The sequence below is a fragment of the Equus asinus genome, chromosome 4, assembly GCF_041296235.1.
Source record: "Equus asinus isolate D_3611 breed Donkey chromosome 4, EquAss-T2T_v2, whole genome shotgun sequence".
Taxonomy (NCBI): domain Eukaryota; kingdom Metazoa; phylum Chordata; class Mammalia; order Perissodactyla; family Equidae; genus Equus; species Equus asinus.
In genome coordinates, this window is record NC_091793.1 from 116,420,756 (window position 1) to 116,442,093 (window position 21,338).

Below are 21,338 nucleotides of genomic sequence, written 5' to 3' on the forward strand. Positions count from 1 at the left end.
TCATCCAATCCGGCCTCCCAGAGAGCCCAGAAAGCACTCCAGCGCTGTTTCTGTAATATCAGTGTTCTCTGGATTGTTTCCTCTGAAGATGGTGATGATAGAAACGTCTTGAAATACTTCTGACATTTCCTCAGTCATCCATTTAGAGAAGAAACGTCTGTGCAAATATTTAAATAACCCTGTCCTTCCCAGCAAATTTGCCTTTAGATTAACCTGCCCTCGGGCATAGGCTGGGAACCGTTTCAGAGTGGAAGAGTTTAAGGGGGCGGGAAGGGTCATAGTAAGGTGGCGCTTTAAGCCACCGATTCTTTCTTTCGAGGAACCCGAGTTTACCCGGGCCTGGGAAGTTTTTGCTCCGGAGGGTCCGGCCCAGCGGGGAGCAGGCACACTCAGTGCTGTGGCTCCACCGACCAGCCTGAAGCACGGCCTGAGACAGCGGCTCGCCCGCGCCTCCTGGGAGGCCGCCAGGCTGCTGTGCCCTTCCGAATCCTCTCTCCCACGCTGCTCGGAGAGGAGGCGCTCCAGGCCCCGAGCGCTGGGGCCCTTTGGGGCCATCCTTTGCGAACCGGGGCCGGCCCACCTCCGCCGGCCTGGGCGGGCGGGGTCGCTTCTATGGCGCTCAGGCCCGGGGATGCCCGGGGTGGGGCTCCACAGCGGTGATCTCTGGCCTCCCGCGGTGCCCACGCGGGCCGGGCCGGGGTGAGCCCAGGCAGGGGGACACCCGCGTCGCCTGCTCCCCCGGCGGCGCGGGAAGGGGTGCCCAGCTGGGCGGGCGCGCCTGCCGTCCGCGGCTCCACTCCCGCCCGCGCTTCCCCTTGCGCGCGGCAAGCTAGCGGGAGCCGGGGGCGGGGAGCCCGGAGCGCCGCCCCGCCAGCGCGCCCCGCCCGTGGGAGAGGAGGGGCTGCGGCGCGGCGGCCCACTGGAGGCGCAGCCCCGCCGCCGCTGTCGGTGCTGGAGACCGCGGCCCGGCGCAGGCGGCGTCCGCGCCTCGCTCTCCGGCCAGCCCGCGCGCCCGCCCGGCCGTGTCCGCCTCCCGCCGCTGCCGCCGCTCGCCTTCCAGGTAGGAGTGCTAGCTGCAGAGGGGACCCTTGGAGCCGCCACGACGGTGCCCGATCCGCGGCCCCGGGGCATTGTGCGCGTCCGGGGGCCGAGGACCCTGAGGGACGCGCGGGTGGGCAGCTGGCTTTGGGTCCCCGAGGCATCGCAGCCTTCCCGGGGCTCCTCTGGCCGGAGACCTCGGGCGGCCCGGAGGCGGGGGCGGCGGTGCCAGTTCAGCCCGGCAGCCGAGGTGGGAGGGGGCGTCTGGGTCACGGTCCCGGCTCGCCGCCCTCCCTTCCCCCTCGTTGTCGGGGAACTCCGGCGCCCGGGCTCCCCCAGGCTGCTGGGGATTGACGCCGGGGCAAGCAGAGGGACTGATGTAATTGTCAGCGGAGAACCGACCCGGCGCGGGAGAAAGCGCCCGCGCCGGCTCCAGCTCACGCCTACGCCGCACCTTTCAGGGAATCCGGGAAGCCGGGAGGAGCGGCTGGGGAAGTTGTGCATTGGGTTTATTGTGCGCGTGCACTGCGGACTGCCCTCTCGGGGCACCCCTGCCCACTCACTGCTGGCACCCCTGCAGCAGCCTTCCTGCAGCCTTCGTCCACACCCGCGGCCCGGGCCGAGTCTGCCTTGCTTGGTTCGGATCGGGACAGGGTTTGCATTGCAGTCAAGACGTGCTTCCCCTGCATCAAGCCGGGAGCTGCCCGCAGATCGTGTCGCCGGGGATGCTGGGGGAGGAGGGGATGGGAGACCTGGGGAGGAAGCCGGGAAGAAGTAATGACACCAGCAGATTTTTTTAAGCCTCTACTCTATATAGACGCATCTGCGTGACACCTTTTAAGCGGCTTTTGAAAGTTATGACCAGATACTGATTTTGCGGCCATTCTGTGATATACCTGAACGGTAACCTAAACATAGAGACCTAAAGCTGGGGAAAGCATTACATAATGGACATGAAGCAAATGACAGGAAACTAAGTGAACCTACGGGGTTGCCAGATTATTTCTTTCTCCCAGATGTAAAGTCTTACAGGCTTTTTCTCTATAAAAATTTGCGTTTTAAAATCACTGGACTAGCTTTAGCAAATTGTATATTATATTCAGTTGTGATTTTCTTGCAAATAAAGTAATTTTTCTTGAACATCTTTTCTTAAATTTAAAAATTGCATGCTGATGGATACTGGAATATAGCAGAGCTGATTAATAAATTTGTTCTTTCTTCAAAGGTAAAATTTTAAAATATCCCATCTTAATGTCATTAACTTTGTTTTCCTCCTGGTTTTATTTTTTTCTCTCCCCCCTTTGTTTTTTGGAAGCATTTTTGCAGTTTTAGGAACTACAAGCTAACAATGTTGATATTCCTATCGAATGCTACAGCATTGCAGATACAAAGACTAATAATAAATGAAACAGAAGACCTCACAATAACTCAGAGTGAGCAGAGTTCCCAAGGTCGAAGGGAAGCTGCAGTATAACTGGCTATGATCACCTACAGAGAATATGCATAGCCCTCATTGGGTTATAAGGAAGGCCTTGATTGGTGGAATATTAGTCCTATTATTCTTTTACCCCTGGATTTCATGTGTTTCCCCCTAAAAATAATTTTTTTCTTCAAAATAGAAGCAAAATATTTTCAAATTAAAATCTTGGCTTTTAGATAGCCTAAAAATCCTGGTTTTGCTCATATTTTCAGTTTTGATGGTGATAACTCAATTATACATTCAGTGGATGGATTCCTTTTGGGATATCTCAGTTTCAAGTTACGATGGTTTATCAGATGTCTCTTGGTTATAGTTGAATGTGATTCTATTGGGCTTTTGCAGGATTGCCTAGTAGAAGTTTTCTTGTGTCTAGATTGCTTTAACCTTATGGTAACTTTACTCCAAAAAGAATGGTAAAGAACATCCAAGATAAAGTGTTGGTGGCTGAAGGTCTGTAGTACCACTGCAGAAAGAGAACTAGGTTAATGCATAAGTAGGTAAAAGTTTTATGTGACTTTATTCATGAAACTGTTAGACTAGGGAGATTTAGATTTTATTAAAATGCCTTGGTTAGGTAGCAGGCAGTAATCATTCAATGCATAATTACTTATTGAGCCCCCATCTGTTCAAGACACTGGTCTAGGCACATGCGAAATACAAATAAGAATAAAAAGATGTCCCTGCCCTTAAGAGTTTGTAGTCTAGTTTGGGAGGATAAGGCATGAACTTTCAAAAGAGAGTTTTTTTTTTTTTTTTACTGCAAAGGTTAACTAATAATTATAATTCTTTGGTCTGTTTATAATTTTGCAAAAGAAGGTGTCGTACTATCTGTTGACTTCTGGGCCTTTTTTTTCCTACTCAGCATGATGTCACTAAGATTCATCCACTTCATATGTAGCTGTAGTTCATTTCACTTTCACTGATGTACAGTATTCCATTATGTGTCCCTAACACAATGTATTTCCCTGTTCTCCTGCAATGGCCTTTAATTTTTTTCACTTAAAAAAAAATTGCAGAGTGCTGCTTTGATCATTCACGTTTCCTGGGACACAAGTGCAAGTTTTTCTCTTGGTAAATACTAAGGTATAGAATTGTTGATTTGTAGGGTGTATGAACATTCAACTTACTAGATATTGTCAAATCATTTTCCAAAATTGTTGTGCTAATTTACACAAGCCAGGGAAACAAGCAAACAAAAATCATCGAATACAAACAAGCATATATACATATATATATTATATATATAGATAGTATATATATATATATGTATGTGTGTATGTTGAAATACACGTGTTTTTTTAAAAAGCAAGAGAATGATGAACTTAAAACTTAGGATGGCAGTCATCTTTTGGGAGGACCAGGGGGATGGCATGGGGAGGAAGACTTAGATGGGTATAGGTTATTGGTAATGATCTAGTTCTTGGGTTTGGTGGTAGTTTCATAGGTGATCATTATATTGGAAAAAAGAAAGTCATGCAGGGATCACTGATAATTTTAAACTTCTAAGACAAAAGAAAATGAGGACAACACAGAGTCATCGCAAGGCAGAACAGGCTGTTGTTCCAAAAGACCCACGAGGTGCCAGTTGAGAGATGAGGAGGCAGTCCCTGTGTGTGGGCTTGAGTTACCAAGGGCTCCTGGTAGAGACTTGCAGGAAGGGTGAGCAGGAAGTGGCCTGGCTGAGAAGAGGGCCATCTTGGACAGGAAATGGTATGAACAGAAGTGGAGGAAGCCATGTGAAATTTTCCAACAGTGAACCACTCTAAGGATTTATAACAAATCTAGGGAACTGATGGATTTGGGGCTTTTAGGGGTGGGGAGAGGGGTCCAAGGGAGGGCCCCTAGTTCGGAGGCTGCTGACTGAGATGAGAGTTCTCTATTTGGAGAAAACTAAAAGCAAAGAACAGATTTAAGAAGAAACTGGGAGAAAAATCCAAGGCTTATGACCCTGGATAAGGAGAGGAGGAAGGAGTCAAGGATGTTTGATTATAATTAAAAGAAAAGGAGAAGTTGCGGCAGGAGCTTTTAGTGTGATGTAGACATGTCAAGTGTGGGGCAGTCGATATATAAGCTCACGTTTGAGAACCTGGGTGTGGAGCTGGTGGGCAGTTAGGATACGCCCATGGAAGAATGTGATCCTCTAATGACGTATCCAGGTGAGTGTGGAAGAGTATGTGAGAGAGAAGGTTACATAAAATTCATTTGCATTATTTATTATTTACTGATGTAAATGAGGTAAATAATTTCTGGGTTAAGGTGCGAAGAAGATGTTTTGGCATTGATGGTGAGGTAGGGTTCATGGAGTTGAGAATGTGCCAGGGTCAAAGTCAGAAGGGTTGGAATCAAAGCCCACTTGACAGTTTACTAGTTGTATGTGATTTGGGGAAGAATAACTCCGATCCTTAATTACTGCACGTCTAAAATGAAGATACCAGCAGCCACTTCACGTGGGTGTGGGGAATAGGATATGACTGAGGGACTGGAACCTTTAAGGATGATGTTTGCTTTCATACCATTTCTCATCGGATGTTGCAAGGTAGTGGCACGTGCATTTATATTCTCTGACATATACCCTCTTGAAAAATATAAAGGGTTTCCAACCCTTTAAATTCTCATTATTATAATAATAAACAGCTGCAGATGCACCCCTATGGGTACAAGGATAAGGCTTGGTATTTCTAAGGCTATTCTGGGATAATATATGGTGTCATTTTGAATATCATTTAGCGGGCTATTTAATTTGTAAATATTGTGATAGGTTTTCAGCATTTTCTCATATTCTAAAATTCTTTTTCTGACTTATATTTCTTGACATCTTTTCATCCTGTGAGTTTATTTTCTTACTGATTTGGCATCAGCTGATGTAATAATTGGTGGCTGTATAGTTTTCTTCAAGAGACTGTAGTCCTCAATTGCCTTTCCCTGGCACAGTGGTTTGGAGAACATCTTGCTGATAGTTACAACAGCAGTTGAATGGAAATGTGGCAACATGTTTAATACCAAAAAAAAAAAAAAAAAAGACAGACCTCCCAGTGAAAAAATCTTGTTGCTTACCAGTAAAATTAGAAGTTATCAAAAAAGTTCATAAGAGAATAAAGGACTCTCTGGATAAGCCTCTATTACTCAGGGATGACCATCCCCGTCCCTCACTTCAGCTACACGTTCCTCACTTCCCCTAAATAGATATAAGTATTTAATGATGTGAAATACGGAGTGAACTTAGTAGCTTTGGTCCAGAGAAAGAACTAAAATTAGTTTTAGGGATAACTGACTAATGTACATCTTGGTTACTGAAATTGGTGGTCTGCCATTCTAGCCTGGTTTTGAGTTTTCATGGACTTTGGAGGCAGTTCTGGATCCATCCATTCGATTACCAAACTCCTGGCTGATCACTTTACAGAGAGGTGACTGGTGTCTGTGGGTGTTGTGTGGAGGTGGCATGGGCACATTGAGTGCCTTTCTTCTTCATTCAGCCAGCGATTATTGGACACCTAGCGTGTGCCAGACATCATATTAGGCCCTGGGTCATAAGCATGTCTGCCCTCAAGGGTCTACCCAGAACAGAATCTACCAAAAACAAATCCCCAGTGAATATGTATGCATGTGTGTGGGGTGGATCTGGCTTGGGTTTTAGAATTTGCATGAAGTATCTATTTTTTCTTTTGTTCCCTAAACTTTTTCCAGATTTATGTTTAGACCTCCTTGAGTTGAGAGCGCTGTGGGAAAAAAATGCAGCCTTTGCAAAGAACAGTTACTTTAAATGTAGTTCTATTTTATTGGCTTTTTAAAAGCAGAAGGCGTTTAAAGAGGACTTACTCATGGTATCTCCTTTTGTCATGAAGACACTTAAGTGTTATCAAATAGGAGAAAGACAGAGGTCAGGGAAGGGATGGGTGAATTCAGATTTGTTAGCAATGGAATATGACAGTGTTGAATTGATTTTTAAAGGGAAAAATAGAAAATAGACAAAGATGAATGGTTATTAAAAGATCTGACTTGGGTTATTACAGGGAATTGAGTATATTGAGTCATGATGGTCTCTAGGTGAAGTTTCTGGTGGGTTATATGAACCCATTCTCTTGTGAGTTTGTGTTCATTTACTTTGTGTGTGAGTGTAGTTTTTAAATGTAAATGTTAAATATATGTAAATTATAAGTATTATGTTAATAAGGTGGTAAATTCTGGAAGAAGAAAAGTCCAATGACTCTTTCTGATAGTGGTTCGGCAGATTACTTGAAAGTAAAAACTACCCATGTGAGGAAATTTCATCTGATAGGGCCAGTGTCTCAAAAAATCTATATGGAAAGCTGACAAAAGGCAGAGCTAGAAAGAAGGCCACCCACATAGCCTGCTATCCAGGACTATCTAAGGGATGACTGGGTTAGAGAGAGCGTTAAGTATGTAACTTAACTCTTAAACTTAAGTTGTTATAATTAAATAGGTAACTAAGTTTAAGTAAGTAAGCCTAAGTTCAAACAAGCAAAAAACATTTAAGTAAAATGTTGGCAGATTGTCATTTGAATATGTTTCAGCAGTGTTATGAGACTGAGTACAAAGAATTCATGATTAATACACAAAAACTACCTTCTTCTTTAGAGATGATGAATTATGTTTTTCTGTTCAAGGAAACCTATATGTCAATTTATAAAATATGTGAAGAATATACCCAGACACTGAAAGTACTCACATTTGCTTGATGTGCTGATGCTTGAATCACCCTTATATTATATTCATAAGATGTCAGGGCTGAAAGGGGTTTAAAAAATCTTCTAGGAGCCAGCCCCGTGGCCGAGTGGTTAAGTTCACGTGCTTTGCTTTGGTGGCCCAGGGTTTTCACTGGTTTGGATCCTGGGCGTGGACATGGCACCGCTCATGAGGCCATGCTGAGGCGGCGTCCCACATAGCAGAGCCAGAGGCACTCACAACTAGAATATACAACTATGTACTGGGGGGCCTTGGGGAGAAGAAGAAGAAGAAAAGAAAGAGAAGATTGGCAACAGATGTTAGCTCAGGTGCCAGTCTTATCAAAAAAATCTTCTAGGCTGATCTCTCCCATTTTCCAAGTGGGAAAACTGAGGCCCAGACATTTGACCAGTGAGGCACTAGCCCGATGTGCAGATATAGCTAGGAGGTAATGTGCCAAATAATTTACTTCGGTTGGAGGTAATAGCAAATAAAGTTCTTCCGTAAGTTATGGGTAGGCCAATGAGAAAATGAACCAATAGCAACCTCTAGAGTGGGATTTTACGCTTCCTTTCTATCATTTTCCTTGAATGGCTGCTGTAGAAAGTGAAATCATACATATATTTTAGAATTCGTCTTAGGTTTTTGGAGAAAAGGCTTTGTTTTCAAGGGTGTGATGAGAGGAATAAACACTACAAATATCATTATTTAACATTTTTTGGCGTTTGCTATTTTGATACCCATAGCTTTGTCTTTAACTCAATGGACGGGAAAGGATAGAGAAAAATTAAATTATCTTGTTCTAGATACTATTCTATCTCTTTTCCTTTGTCATTCTCTTTCCATGTGCTAATGTGAGAGAAAACCAAAGTGTGAAGGGAATTGAATCAGGAATAGAACATTAACTTTTACTTGTTTATCTTGCATCTTATCGAGGCAATTCTCACTGTAGCTCTTGAGACAGACCTATCCACCTTTTGAAAAGAGTGTAGAAGTTGAAGGGAGAACAACAGCAGTGTATTTTTAGAATCTTTTTTTTCAAAAGTCAAACCTAAAATAAACCTGGCCTCAATTTCCAGCAGTAGCTTTATTTCACATCTCCTAAACCAGTGCTTAAGTTTTATCATAAATTTGAAGAAGTTACCTTGTTACCTTAATGTTTTTTATACATAATACAATGTTGCCTCAAGTAACAAACTGTTATTAACTACCAAAGTTTGAAGAATAAGGTATCTAAAAGAACATTAAAATTAAAAAAAATTTTCACATGTCATTTCTGGAGATAAAGTTGAAGTCTGATTTGATTTTAAATTAAGATAGCATTTTTGGTTTCTGTTTATCTGTAGCAGCTAGACAAGCTTTTGCATATTCTCACCCCATCAGGCAACAATCTGAACAGTTTTTGTTGTATAGTTTCCTTAGAATAGAAAAAGTAGCACAGTTTGAATGGCATGTTGATTATGAAAAGACATTAATGAAATTCTTTTTGATCTCAATAAACTTTAAATTGAAGCAAAAACTAGAAAAAGAATGTGATCTCCAAGTTAGGCCAGCAAATGTAGGGCTCGTGTGAAACTCCGTGAAGAAAGCGAGGGAGAAGCAGAGAGCAGAATCCACCAGAACTCTGGAAAAAGGAATAGGAAGGTCAGGAAAGGAAATAGATGGATATCACATCCTAGCTTGTCTTCTAGTCTCATTTCAGAAAGTGCCAACAGAGGAAATAAAAGTGTGAATCCGAAGGCTTATGGAGATCAGATGTTATGGAAGATGTCTGTCTCTACACTTAAAAAAAAAAACAGAGAAGGCCTTTAAACATCTTGAAGAATACAGAAGGCATGAGATAAAAGATTGATACATTAAACTCCATTTAAGAAGAGATAGTATGTGTCACAGGCAGAAGATAAATGTCACCACACCTGGAAGAAACTATTTATAAGGTGTCAATAGACAAGGGGTAACTCCTTAATACCCAAGGAGTGCCTGTGTATCAATAAGAAAAATGACTGTTAATCTAATAGAAAAAGGGGCACAGAAGATGAACAAACAGTTCACAGAAAAGGAATTACAAATGACACTTACAAAGATGAAATTATGTTCAATTTATTATAAGAGAAATGCAATTTTAATCTGTTTAGCCTATTAAATTGCCAAAGATCTTGACGTTTGTTAATACATTATGGTGGCAAGGCTTTGAAGAAACTGACAGGCTCATACATTGATAGGGGTACAGAATGGTACAGCAATTTGCAATATTGCCAAAATTAAAAATTCACCTAGGAAATCTAAGAAATTTTTCTACAGATATACTTGTACGTTGCAGAATGAATTTGTACAGACTTCCATTGCAGCATTGTCTGTAGTGAAAAAAGATTTAGAGAGCTAAATATCTGTCAATATAGGATTGGTTAAATAAGGAGCAGAGCCAAAAGTGGGTAGCTGTTAAAAAGAACAAGATCATTCTATGTTTGCAGATGTGGAATGATCTGTAAGATACAGTAAGGGAACAAATCAAGGTGTAGAGTAGGATATGGCCATTGGTGTTAAATATGAGATTATAAATATGTGTTTATGCCAGTAACTGTACACTGTCTCTGGAAAGTGACGCAAGAAACTGGTAACAGTGATTGCTTCTGGGGAAGAGAACTGGGTGGTTGGGGTGGGGATGGGAAGGACACCTATTTAGTATACTTAGTAACACGCTTTACTACCATTTGAATTTTTAAATATGTGAACGTATTATCTATTCAAACCAAGATAATTTTTAGATTTCTTGGGGATCACTTGTACTAATCAAGAATGTTGAGTAGAAGTTGTAACCAGTAGCAATCCTTTGTAAGGTTGGGGCCCATTCTGTGTTGATATAAGAACATGGTAGTTGCCATAATGACTCACCCTCGCTACTGTTCTGACAGGCTAAAGTTCAGAGGAGGGAAACTGGAAGAGGTTGCCCTTTGGACAAAGTTGATTGGTTCTGTGCAGTTGCCCTGCCCTTGCCACTGCGTCCCCAGCTGTCTGGTCTTACTGGGAGGGAGACCCGAGGGACACTGATTAGGACCAGGGTGCAGATGAGATTTCAGGGAGAACAGACATTGAAGAAGGTGGTGGCAGAAGCCTGAGGCTGGGAAAGCACAGGAATGGAGATGCTATTAGTTGCTACTCCAATTCCATCAGACGCAGCTCACAGTGGCAAAATAGAGAAAAATGTTATTTATGAGTCACAGGCTTGAGTTCCTCTGCTACCCCTGAGGTTTGGTATGGGGTCTAGGAATCTGCATTTTTTAAAAGAGCCCTTGGTTTCGAGAGCCTGTTCTGAGACTCTCTGATCTCTTCCACCTGCCTGTGTCATAGATAAGATGATCCCTTTCATCTCGTGAAATATCCACTCCCTGGAATATATTTTTATAATTACTTCCAAAACCATTTATGGTTTCTACTCTTAAACACATGCTTTCATAAGAGTGATTGTTTTGTTGTGCTTTGCCCTCCTAGATCCCACAAAGGGGTATCAAATATTAAGGTAAAGAATAGTTAGAAGGAGGAAGCCGAAGTAGCAACTGAATGTTTATGGGTCATAGCTTTGGGAAGAGAAATTATGTGCTGATATGAATTTAATAAGCAATAATATGAATAATTATGACTTATGTGGAAGAAAAGGAAAAGCTTGGTGACAGAGATATTATGCTGCAAAATAATTTTCCTAAAAGGAAATAAAAATAAATTATCATCACTAATACATATTTATTCAAAGTTAATAGACAGAGCCCTTCATTTGGAACTGATCATTTTAAACCAGAAATGACACTGACAAATTGTACAAGGGGAAAATACTACATCAGTCTCCTTTAACCTCTAGATGTGAAGTTAGGATTAAATATGTATCCCAATAAATGAATCGAGTAAATAATATGCACTCCTTTTCTCTGTGGAAGTTCTGGTATTTTAGTGGCTATGTTCCTTTTCAAAAAAGTTTATTTGGAAACTAGGAGAAATAGGCAGCAGCCTCGTAGTGGCATGCCACGAGAAGCTTTTGGTGTCAAAGTCGGGTGATTTGAAGAGTAGAGAATGATAGTGGTGGGTGGAGAAAGGTCAGAGACGCTCTGTCTCACAGGAGAGGAGGCACTGGAATGTCTTGGGGAAGATGTGTGGCAGTGTCTGGAAGACCCTTTCCCTGACTTTCCAGGGCTCTTGAAATTTCAGGATGCATTTGATCCTTAACTACTGTATCTAATTCCTAATGGAATTTTGGGAGCAGGTTTAAGCTGACATGAATGAACATTTAACTACATTTCTTTAAGAGACTCTGTAGCATATATTAAATACATGTGAACATGGAATTGTGCTAAACTGTTTCTTTTCCTTGCCACACATTCAACTTCTTCTTTTTTTTTTTTTTTCTGTACATGCCTCTTTGAAAATAGCCTGCAATCTTGTAGTGCTGTTTATCACAATACACTCTTTTTGGAGGGGCAGTTTATATTTGACAGGAAGAGCTCTGGAGTAGGTTTCATGGATATTCAAGTTCTCTTCCCGGTTTCTCCATTTGTTAAGCACCCGATCCTAGGCCAGTAACCTCTGGGAGCCTCATCAGATAAATGAGGGTAAAATGGTGGTTGTTGGAATGATCACATTTCCCATTAATATGTGAGAACACTTAGAGAACTATTAAGTCCTCTGTAGAGAGGAGGTACAGTTATTAATCATTACATTAAATTCCCATTTACCTAGAATCCAAATAACCAGAAAACCAAAATAACTGCGTTTTTCTGTTGACTTGTCCAGAGATAACTGATTTAACGCAAACCTGCCTTGTGGAGCTATAAATTCAGAAGTGACTTGGAAATCAAATAATCAAATACCAATTACAGTTTTATTACATTCAGTAGTTTTTTTTTTTTTAATGGTCAACAGTATGGTTCTTTGAAAATTATTATATGTGGAAAGTCTAAGTGGAAAATCTCAATTTTTGACCAATTTGTGGTAAAGCAGGCATTAGTCACGAAGGTCCACCCATCTCTGGCTGCTTCTGCCCGTGCTGCCCTTCCCTCTCCCACCCAGCCGAGGCTTTTTGCCCCCTCTCTGCCCCCATTGCCTGGCCATTGTCCTTTCCTCACCCATGTCTCTCTCTCCCGGTACTTCCTACTGGCCCCCTTGCACCTCATCATTCGTGAAACCCCATGGCAGTCACTGTCCCCTACAACTCCGCGCTGCTTCTTGTTCCCCTGTTCCACTGTGCATCTTCCTTTGGTTGCGTCCTTGTATGTGTTGCCTTCCCAAGCAGAGGGGGGCTCCTTTTTTAGGGCCAGGCCTCCTTACTCTTCCTTTCTGTCTTTAAAGCTCCTTAGGTGTCCTCTCTGTTGGACATTTGGTTGCTTCCCTCAGAGTGTACTTCCCTGCTCTGAGGCACTTCATTTTTCTGTCCCACAAGTGACGCTTACCCCCATTAAACATGAACTTTCCCCCTCTAGTTTTAGACCTTTTCCTTTTTTTTTTTGGAGGAAGATTAGCCCTGAGTTATCTGCTGCCAATCCTCCTCTTTTTGCTGAGGAAGACTGGCCCTGAGCTAACATCCGTGCCCATCTTCCTCTACTTTATACGTGGGATGCCTGCCACAGCATGGCTTGCCAAGCGGTGCCATGTCTCCACCTGGGATCCGAACCGGTGAACCCTGGGCTGAGAAAGCAGAACGTGTGCACTTAACTGCTGCTCCACCGGGTCAGCCTCAGACCTTTTCTTAAAAATGGAAATCTCTCTAGAATGTTTGATATACTTCACTTTAAAGAATTGCACATGGAAACCCCAGCAACAGAGGGCCCACTAAAGAGATGCAGTGACTCAAGACTAAGAACGTCCATTATTGCTCACGCCTGTAATGCAGATGACTTTGGCTGTGGGCAGCACTAATTGCTTCTTTGCCAAATAATCCCAGAATTTTTCTCCTTTGACTCTTAGCTGACTTTTTTTTCTTGAAGATCTTTTGCTTTCTCAGAACTTCCATTAGCTGTCAGGCTTCTGACACCTGTGCATGCTGCCCCTTCCATGAGATGAGCCTTCTCTCCTGACACATAAGAAACATTGGTTCAAAATTTAATTTTGTTTCAGCCACATCTTTGAAGTAGTGAGTAAGGAATGCTTCTTGCCTCTCATTTTACTGAAGCTGTTTTTCTTTAGCTCAGAGGTTCATTTTCCAGATTAAGATGGTACAAAGTCTCACTCAGTGCTGGGTAAATCTGGTATTACTTTGTTATTAGGTTATGGGAGGGGTTATAGTTGCTTCGAATATTGGAAATGAATTATCATTCTGACATTCGTTTAATCCTATCATCTTTCTCAGGATCATTAATTTATTTGACAGAATATTTCTTGGGTATCTGCTATGTGCCAGGCTCTGTGCTTTGAAGTCAGAAAAGGCCTCTGCTCTCATGGAACTGACATTCTAATGAAAGAAGACAATCAGTAAAAGTACCTTGCTGTTTTAGATACTGTTAAGAACTATGAGGACAATAAAAATGAATGATGGGGCAAAAGCAGTTGGTGGTGGTGGGTGTATTAGTTTCATGGGGCTGCCATAAAAAAGTACCGTGAACTGGGTGGCTTCAAACAATCAAAATGTGTTGTCTCACAGTGCTGGAGGCTAGAAGTCCAGAAGCAAGATGGAGCCTTCTTCGCCTCTTCCATCTGCTGGCAGCCCCAGGACTTCCTTGGCTTGTGGTAGCATCTGCCTCCTTCTTCACTTGGCCTTCTTCCCTGTGTCTGTGCTGTGCGTCTCCTCTTCCTGTAACGACACTGGTCATAATGGATTAAGGGCCGACCCTACACCAGTATGACCTCATTGTAACTACCTTGCAACAACCCTGTTTCCAATTGAGGTCACATATGAGGTGTTGGGGGTTAGGACTTCAACATATCTTTTGGGAGGGGACACAGTTCAGCCCATAGTGGTGGGCTTCTTTGGGTGGACTGGCCAAGCAAGGCATTACGAGGTGGAGACATTTGAGCTGAGCCTGAATAATGGGAAGGGGCAGGTTGTGAAAAAATCAGGGTGCAGATCCTTTCCTGCTAGAGGGAACAGCAAGTGCAAGGACTCAGGGAATGAGCCTGGTGGAGTCTAAAATACGTACATTAGATTTTACACTCTTAAAAAGGGCAGAAAAGATGCCTGGTTCAGCAGGTTACTTTTATAGTTAAAGTCAATTGGATTTTACTTTTGAGCACTCTTGGATGTTTTTACTTTTAGTCGGGCAAAGACTGAAACAAATTTTCTTTAAAAATTAGCTGCTGAGGAACCAGGCCTACCAGAAGTGGCTAATCACATTTTAAGACTTTTGTTGATTAAAAGTTCACTTTGCATTTTAATAGTAGAATTCTCCATCACTCTATTTGAGTGTATTAACTTAAAAGCTTTAAGTATAACAATATCTGAGAATTAAGCAGACTTTGTAATAGGAGAGATTATTTTCCAGTGGTAAGAAATTAATTAAGGCTAAATATAGCCTTTGAAAACCTAACATTGTATATTAAATTGTCATTTTCAACAAGATTATAACATCATTGTCGTTGTCCTCTATGACACCTAGTGTTAAGTAGCATTAGTGTGATTTATGTTATATATTATGAAAACTCTTAGTTTTTTTAATTTAAAAATTTATATAGAATACAGAAAAATCTATATGGAAATAAAAATTTCCTAGGGTAGTTAGTCAAGAAGATTTCGTGTTAGACAGATTAGCGCCTTTTAGCATTCAGAAGTAGGATAAGGTAATAAAATATTGTGATATTTAATGCAAAATTGACATCATGAAATATGTATTAGTAGATTGTATATGTGTACTTTAGCCAGAATTTCACTGTAGTTAACACAGATGTATTTGTTTATGTTACAGAAAAAGCATATTACTTATGAATAACAATCTTTTATAGAAAGTTCTAAATGAGTTCAAAAATGCTGATGTTAAATTAGATTTTTATAGTAAATGGCTATTTAGGTAAGGTTTAGGATTACAAGCACAGACTGGGGCCAAGGCTGCCTGAGTTCAAATCCTAGCTTCACTTTGTCCAGTTGTGTGACCTTGAATAAGTGATTTAACCCTTTTCTGCCTTAGTTACCTCATTCGTAAAGGGAAATATAAAACTGGTACCTAACACATAGGGTTATCGGGAGGATAGAGTGAGTTAATGCAGAGACATTTCTTAGAACAGGCACATAATAAGTCCTAGATAAGTACTAGATGTTATTATTTTTGGCATGTTAATTGAAAATTAGGTATATTAGTATTCATTAATTGGAAAATTTATTATGTAAATATAAATACAGCCATAGTGTCCCTTATGCCTTGTTACAAGTGGAAAGCTAATTTGGGCGAGATAAGAAAATTGTCAACAGTATTTGCAAGGCTCTGTTTTAATGTTAGTAATCTGTTTAAAGTATTTTATATGCTTACCCATTTAGTTGCTTATAACAATGATTGTGTTCAAGAGATTTTGTTAGGTCTTAAGGGAGAAGTAAAGATGATTAAGCTGTCAATCCTGCGCTCAAGAACCTGCCCATCCAACAGGGGAGATAAGACATACTTGGTATAATATGAACTGTAATGAGGTAAGGGTCACACCGAGAGTGTGACTTGGTGCTGGGAGAACGTCTGGAGGCTGGGAAGCAGCTGCGGAGGTTTTGTGGGGAAGACAGCCATGGATGAAAATTTAGAAACTGATGACACTTTTAGGGGATGGGAAGAATAAAGGAGAATTCTGAATTAGAGAAGGAACAGTTAGATAAATAGGCGAAAGACCGAGAATCATGTCCCCGAGTCAAGAGAGGAAAGAATTTCTAGGAAGAGAAGTGGGCTATCAGAAATATGACAGAAGAGTCACGGGGAATGAGGATTGAAGAAAGACCCTGAAAAGTATTCCCTCCTCATCCTCCTTGGGGCCAGAGGGATTTGGTTGGGGAATCATTGGCTTTTCTTGACAAAAGAACATAGAGCAGAATTTCTGGGACATGGCACATAACTGAAAAAGCATCAGGTCAGGTAGGAGATATTCTATTTATATTGGTGAGATTCAAATGTAGTGAAATTTCTAGGAGTTTTTTGGGTTTTCTTTTGTAAATTCCTTAAAGAGCACTTTTAAGACTAGCCATCGTTCTTTTAGCATTTTTTGTCTGCCAAGCATTCTCCTAAACTTTTGAGATGATTATCCTCCCATTTAAAGCTTTGCAGCTGCTCTTGCAGTAGATATGGGTACTTCCATTTTACAGATGAGGGAAGCCATGGTCCAGAGAGGAGGTGACCAGCTCACAATCTGTCCGTAGTAAGTTATCAAGCTCGATTTGAAGCCAGTCTGTCTGAAGCCTGGACTCAACCAATTTTGGATAATAATTGTTTAGTGACCTCAAGACATTTTAGATGCAGAATTGTTGAGACCCAACTTTCACTGATGACCAGCCATGCTGGCCTCCTTGCTGTTCTTTAAATAAACCCGGATGTTCTCACTTCAGAGCCTTGGCACTTTTTCTTTTTCTTTCTTTAGAACACTCTTCTCCCTGCTTTGCCTCATGGGCTCTTCCTTGCCTTTCCTGTGTCAGCTCAAGTGTCAGAGAGGCCTTCCCTACCACTCCACTGAAGTACGTCCATCACTGCCCAGTGCACCCCGATCTGAGAACATTTCCTTCCTTGTGTGTTTGTCTGTTGTTGTTCATCTCCCAGTTTTCAACGTCTAGCTTGGTTACTGATGTATTCTCAGGACCTAGTTCATGATGAGTACTCAATAAATATTTGTGGAATTAATCAATGCGTAATATCTCAAAGATACAAGATTTTAGTAATTGGTAAGATTTTTCAGGTTTATGGAGATACCAGAAATGTCAGCTCATGTCCATGATTGCTTCTTTCCTATGTGATGTATATGCCTTTCCCAATAATTTTAAATTAAAAGCTGGGTAACATTTTAAAGGAAAGCTGTACAGATTTCTTCTGTATTTAAAGTGATACAAGTTCATTGTAGAAAAATTTGCAAACACAGAAAAGAATATTTTAAAATCACCTGTAAGACTGTTTCTGGAAGCTAAATTTTAACATTAGGATATATTCCTTCAATTCTTTACAGATTGCTTTCTTTTATTCAACAATGTATCATGAATATTTCTTGTGTCATTTATTATTCTCCTAAACTTAATTTTTTAAATATATTTTTTTTAAGCAGTTTTAGATTCACAGCAAAATTGTACAGAGATTTCCCACATACCCACTTCCCCCAAATAGGCGCAGCCTCCAGTGTGAACACCCAGCACGAGTGGTACATTTGTTACAGTCAGTGAACCTACACTGACACATCGTCATCACCCAAACACCATAGCTGACATTAGGGTTCACTTTTGGTGCTGTACATTGCATGGGTTTTGACAAGTATGTGATGGCATGTGTCCACCATCATAGTATCATGCAGAGTAGCTTCACTGCCCTCAAAACCCTCTGTGCTCGGCCTAGTCATCCCTCCCTCCCCCCAGTCCCTGGCAACCATTGATCTTTTTTACTGTCTCTATAGCTAAACTTAATTTTTAGTGGGTGCATAATATTCCATTTTATGCACATTCTGTGTTTTACTTAATTCTAGTTGGACAGTTAGGTGGCTTTTTGGCATTATAAATAACCTGATGAATGGCCCTTTGTACATATTTTTTGTTTACAACTCTGATTGTTCCCTAGAATGGCCAGATTAAGGATTAAGGGATATGAACATTTTAAGGTCTTTGTTACATAGCCTCTAACAGTTCAGCCCTTCAGCGTTTTTTTAAAGCATTTTTTGCTCCCACGAAGAACGTAGGAGAGGGCTTAGTAAAAAGTTTTGTCCTATTAGTGGTGCAAATGTACATACAACAATAATAGCTGGCGTGTGTGAAGTTTACTACATGTCAGGCATTGTTAAGCACTTAATACTTGAATTAGCCCATTTAATCCTCACAACAATACTATTGGTTAGTACTATGATTAGCTCCATTTTAAAGATGTGAAAACCGAGGCACAAAGAGGTTAAGTAACTTGCCCAAATGATTTCCTTAACTGTAATCTGGGGATGCTATTAGGACCAAACTCTTGAGTTGTTGTGTCGAGTATTCTCTGCTCCTCTGGCCCATAGTAAAAACTCACCAAGTGTCACCAGTCATATTGGGGAGTCATCACCGTGGTAGAAGTGGTAACATCAAAGACATGACAACTAAAATGACCACAGAGAATTTAATTGACTCTTAGTTTTTCAGTTAATGGATAAATGTTCAAATAGAAATTTCTTTCAAATTCAACTTTGTCTAACTCCCTTGGCATTCAATACATCATTGGTGTTTACTATTACTCAATGACTGTTTATGAATTTTTTTATTTTCTGAGAGGAAATTGGATGTAGCACATGTCCAATGGACGCTTTGGGTTCTTAACTCTGGCTTTGCTGTCTTCAGTGTATAAATACTATCTGGCAGATAGTAAAACATGACCAAAATTATTAATCCCGATTGGGGATTAAAAGAAGCATAAACATAAAACCCAGTTTTCTAAAATCAAATGAAAGCTTGCATGTGTTGGTATTAAAGGCAGCATTTTACTGTTGGGCTTTACTGTGGAAATTCTACTTTAAACCAATAAAAATAAGCATTCTTTTCCCTCCTCTCTGCTCTTCTCCCCCAAACCCTAGCCGTTACCCCTCCACACACAATATTTCTGTTGATTTGCTCCTAAGCATTCTTGTGTATTTGCTGCTAGGTGTTTTCTGGGCCTTTTTACAAGAAGGCACCTGATTTTACTGCCTGGGTTTGGGGCTGTATCCTTTGGCTCCCTGGCTCACTGGGATGTTGAGTCTTCAACCTTTTGCTACCTTTGAGTGACTGCTCTGATGTCATGGGGAGCCTCAGTGGGACTGATGACCATTAAGGGTTGTTTTTTATTTTCTCTTGTTAAATCCCCAAAACTAATGCTATTAAAGAGCTTTTCATAGAAATAGAAAGCACTCTCTATTCATCTTTTCAACTCCCACATCACATAGCCTTGTACATAGTGGGCATTCAGTTAAGTGTTGAATATATAATTTCTGTTAATTCATTCATATAAAAATACACTGTACATTGTTTGCTATTAGAAATGCTAATTATAGGTTTGTTTCATTTGTATTTATGCTCCAATATTTGGGAGCACTGAAGAAAAAACTTGTAGAGTTTTTTTTTTTTTAACTTCAAAGGAAAACACATATTTGGATAAAGCAGTGCCTGTTCTGTTCTCAAATGTCCATTATAAGGTAGCTAACTGACAGTTAATTGTTTCTCTATGTAAGAAATATTTTAAAAAATACTTTGAGAAGAATGCCTAATTATTTTTGCGAGCAGCCCACATAATGTGAAATGATGAGGTTTAGGGATTCCATTTTTCAAAGCCAAGAATAAAATAATCAAAGGTTAAAATGGATTTCTTTAAGTTGGAGATGCTGGAGTTTTTTTCTGATTTAAAACAGGCCACTTGACATTTCTCTGCAAAGCGCTAACTTATGAGTTAAATGAAAGCAAGTTTCTTTTTGTTCAGGCACTTTAAAAAGCTACCCACAAATCATGATGTAACTTTCTTCCTTTCTCCCCTGCTGGCATCCTCTGATGACTGTACTTAAAACAGGAAATTAGTTATCTCTTTTTGAGGATGGTGGGAGAGTGTTGTCTCTGACAAATTAGTTCATACATCTGCCCCCAAGTTTTAGGTTAATTATGCAACTCACGTGATAATACTGTGTCTAAATTTGCTTTGTGCTAGAATGTATTACTGTGTGTGGGGTGAGGGTGTTACTTGATAATTTTATGCTATTTTCCATAATTCCTGGGAATTTTCTTCCCAGAATAGAGGGATTTTCTTTAGGAATTCCAGAAAGCTTTTAGAGAAATATTCCTAAAATTGTGTATTTTATAAATATATATCATTATTGAGGATTAAGATTAAATCATCTTTCTGATTTGAAGATGGTTAAGAATCATGGTTAGTACTCTGTCTGAAGAAAATATTGGTAGGCAGTGTTGGGAGTTGGCAGTTGGTAGGCAACTGATTTTCATAAAATCAGAATGACAACTTGAGAGGGAAAGAATGGCCATTCTTCAAAATGATGGTTCTTTTGGGATTACTTTGAGAATATTTTGTGACAAACAGATGCCTGAAGTATCTGTCATTATATTTTCTTCGTGTCTCAGTACTTAAGACTTAACTAGCGCCTTAGCCTTTCCAGCATTACCCGAATCACAGAAATTATCTTGTGTAAATGAAGAAACTGAGGTTCTGAGAGGGTGAGTGAGGTGTCCAAGCCAGTATACTAGACTTGTACTAACATCACATCCTGGCCGCTAAACCATCCTGACCTGGTGCATGGTGCACAGTAGGGATGATTTGCAAATATGCGTACAGATGTAGAGAAAATGCTGATGGGACCGACAGTCTTCCTGTTCATCCTGAGAAATCTGTCTGCAGATCAGGGTTCATGGCTGCTCTTACATGTGTTTACTGCAGTTGTAGTGCCTTTTCAGATATGATATCAGCTTTAAAATCAAGTCACGTTGTAGGCACATATAGATTCTGTCTTAGTTCAGGCTGCTGTAATAAAGTATTATAGACTGGTGGCTTGTAAACAACAGGCAACAGTTCTGGTGGCTGGCAGTCTTAGATTAGGGTACCAGCATGGTAGGTCGGGTTCTGTGAGGACCCCCTTCCGAGTTGCAGGCTTCTTCACATGTCAGAAAGAGGGAGAGAGACCTCTCTGGGGTCCCTTTTTTGAGGGCACTGATCTCATTCATGAGGGCTCTACTCTCTTGATCCAATTACCTCCCAAAGGCCCCACCTCCTAGTACTATCACTTTGAGAGTAGGATTTCAACATATGAATTTTGGAGGAAATAAACTTTCAGTCCACTGCATTGCTCCTTAATAAAAATTTGTTGAATAAATGAATGAGCCATTTAGAAAAAGCAGTCTTTTGAGAATTGCAGAATCCAGATACAGTTTGGATCACAGTTATTAAGCAACCGTTCCAATGAGACTCTGCCATGAGGGCTTATTATATAGGAACCTTATAATAGTATTGTTTCGTTTCTCTACTCCCAACGGTTATGTTGTTTTTATCACGTTTAACTT

The 21,338-nt window shown here is 40.9% G+C and overlaps 1 protein-coding gene across 16 annotated transcripts in view; it reads left to right on the forward strand.

The window, feature by feature from the left end:
• The first annotated feature begins 894 nt into the window (after positions 1 to 894).
• The window catches only part of OSBPL6 (oxysterol binding protein like 6), a 198,813-nt gene continuing 178,369 nt past the window's right edge, over positions 895 to 21,338 (forward strand). For 12 of the 16 annotated variants that reach the window (XM_044768648.2, XM_070508175.1, XM_044768647.2 and 9 more), the window contains exon 1: positions 922 to 1,060. The gene's annotated coding sequence lies outside the window, so the exon portion shown is untranslated. Of the gene's footprint in view, positions 1,061 to 21,338 lie in introns of all 16 variants that reach the window. The other 4 variants (XM_044768657.2, XM_070508178.1, XM_070508179.1 and 1 more) reach the window with 4 other exon arrangements.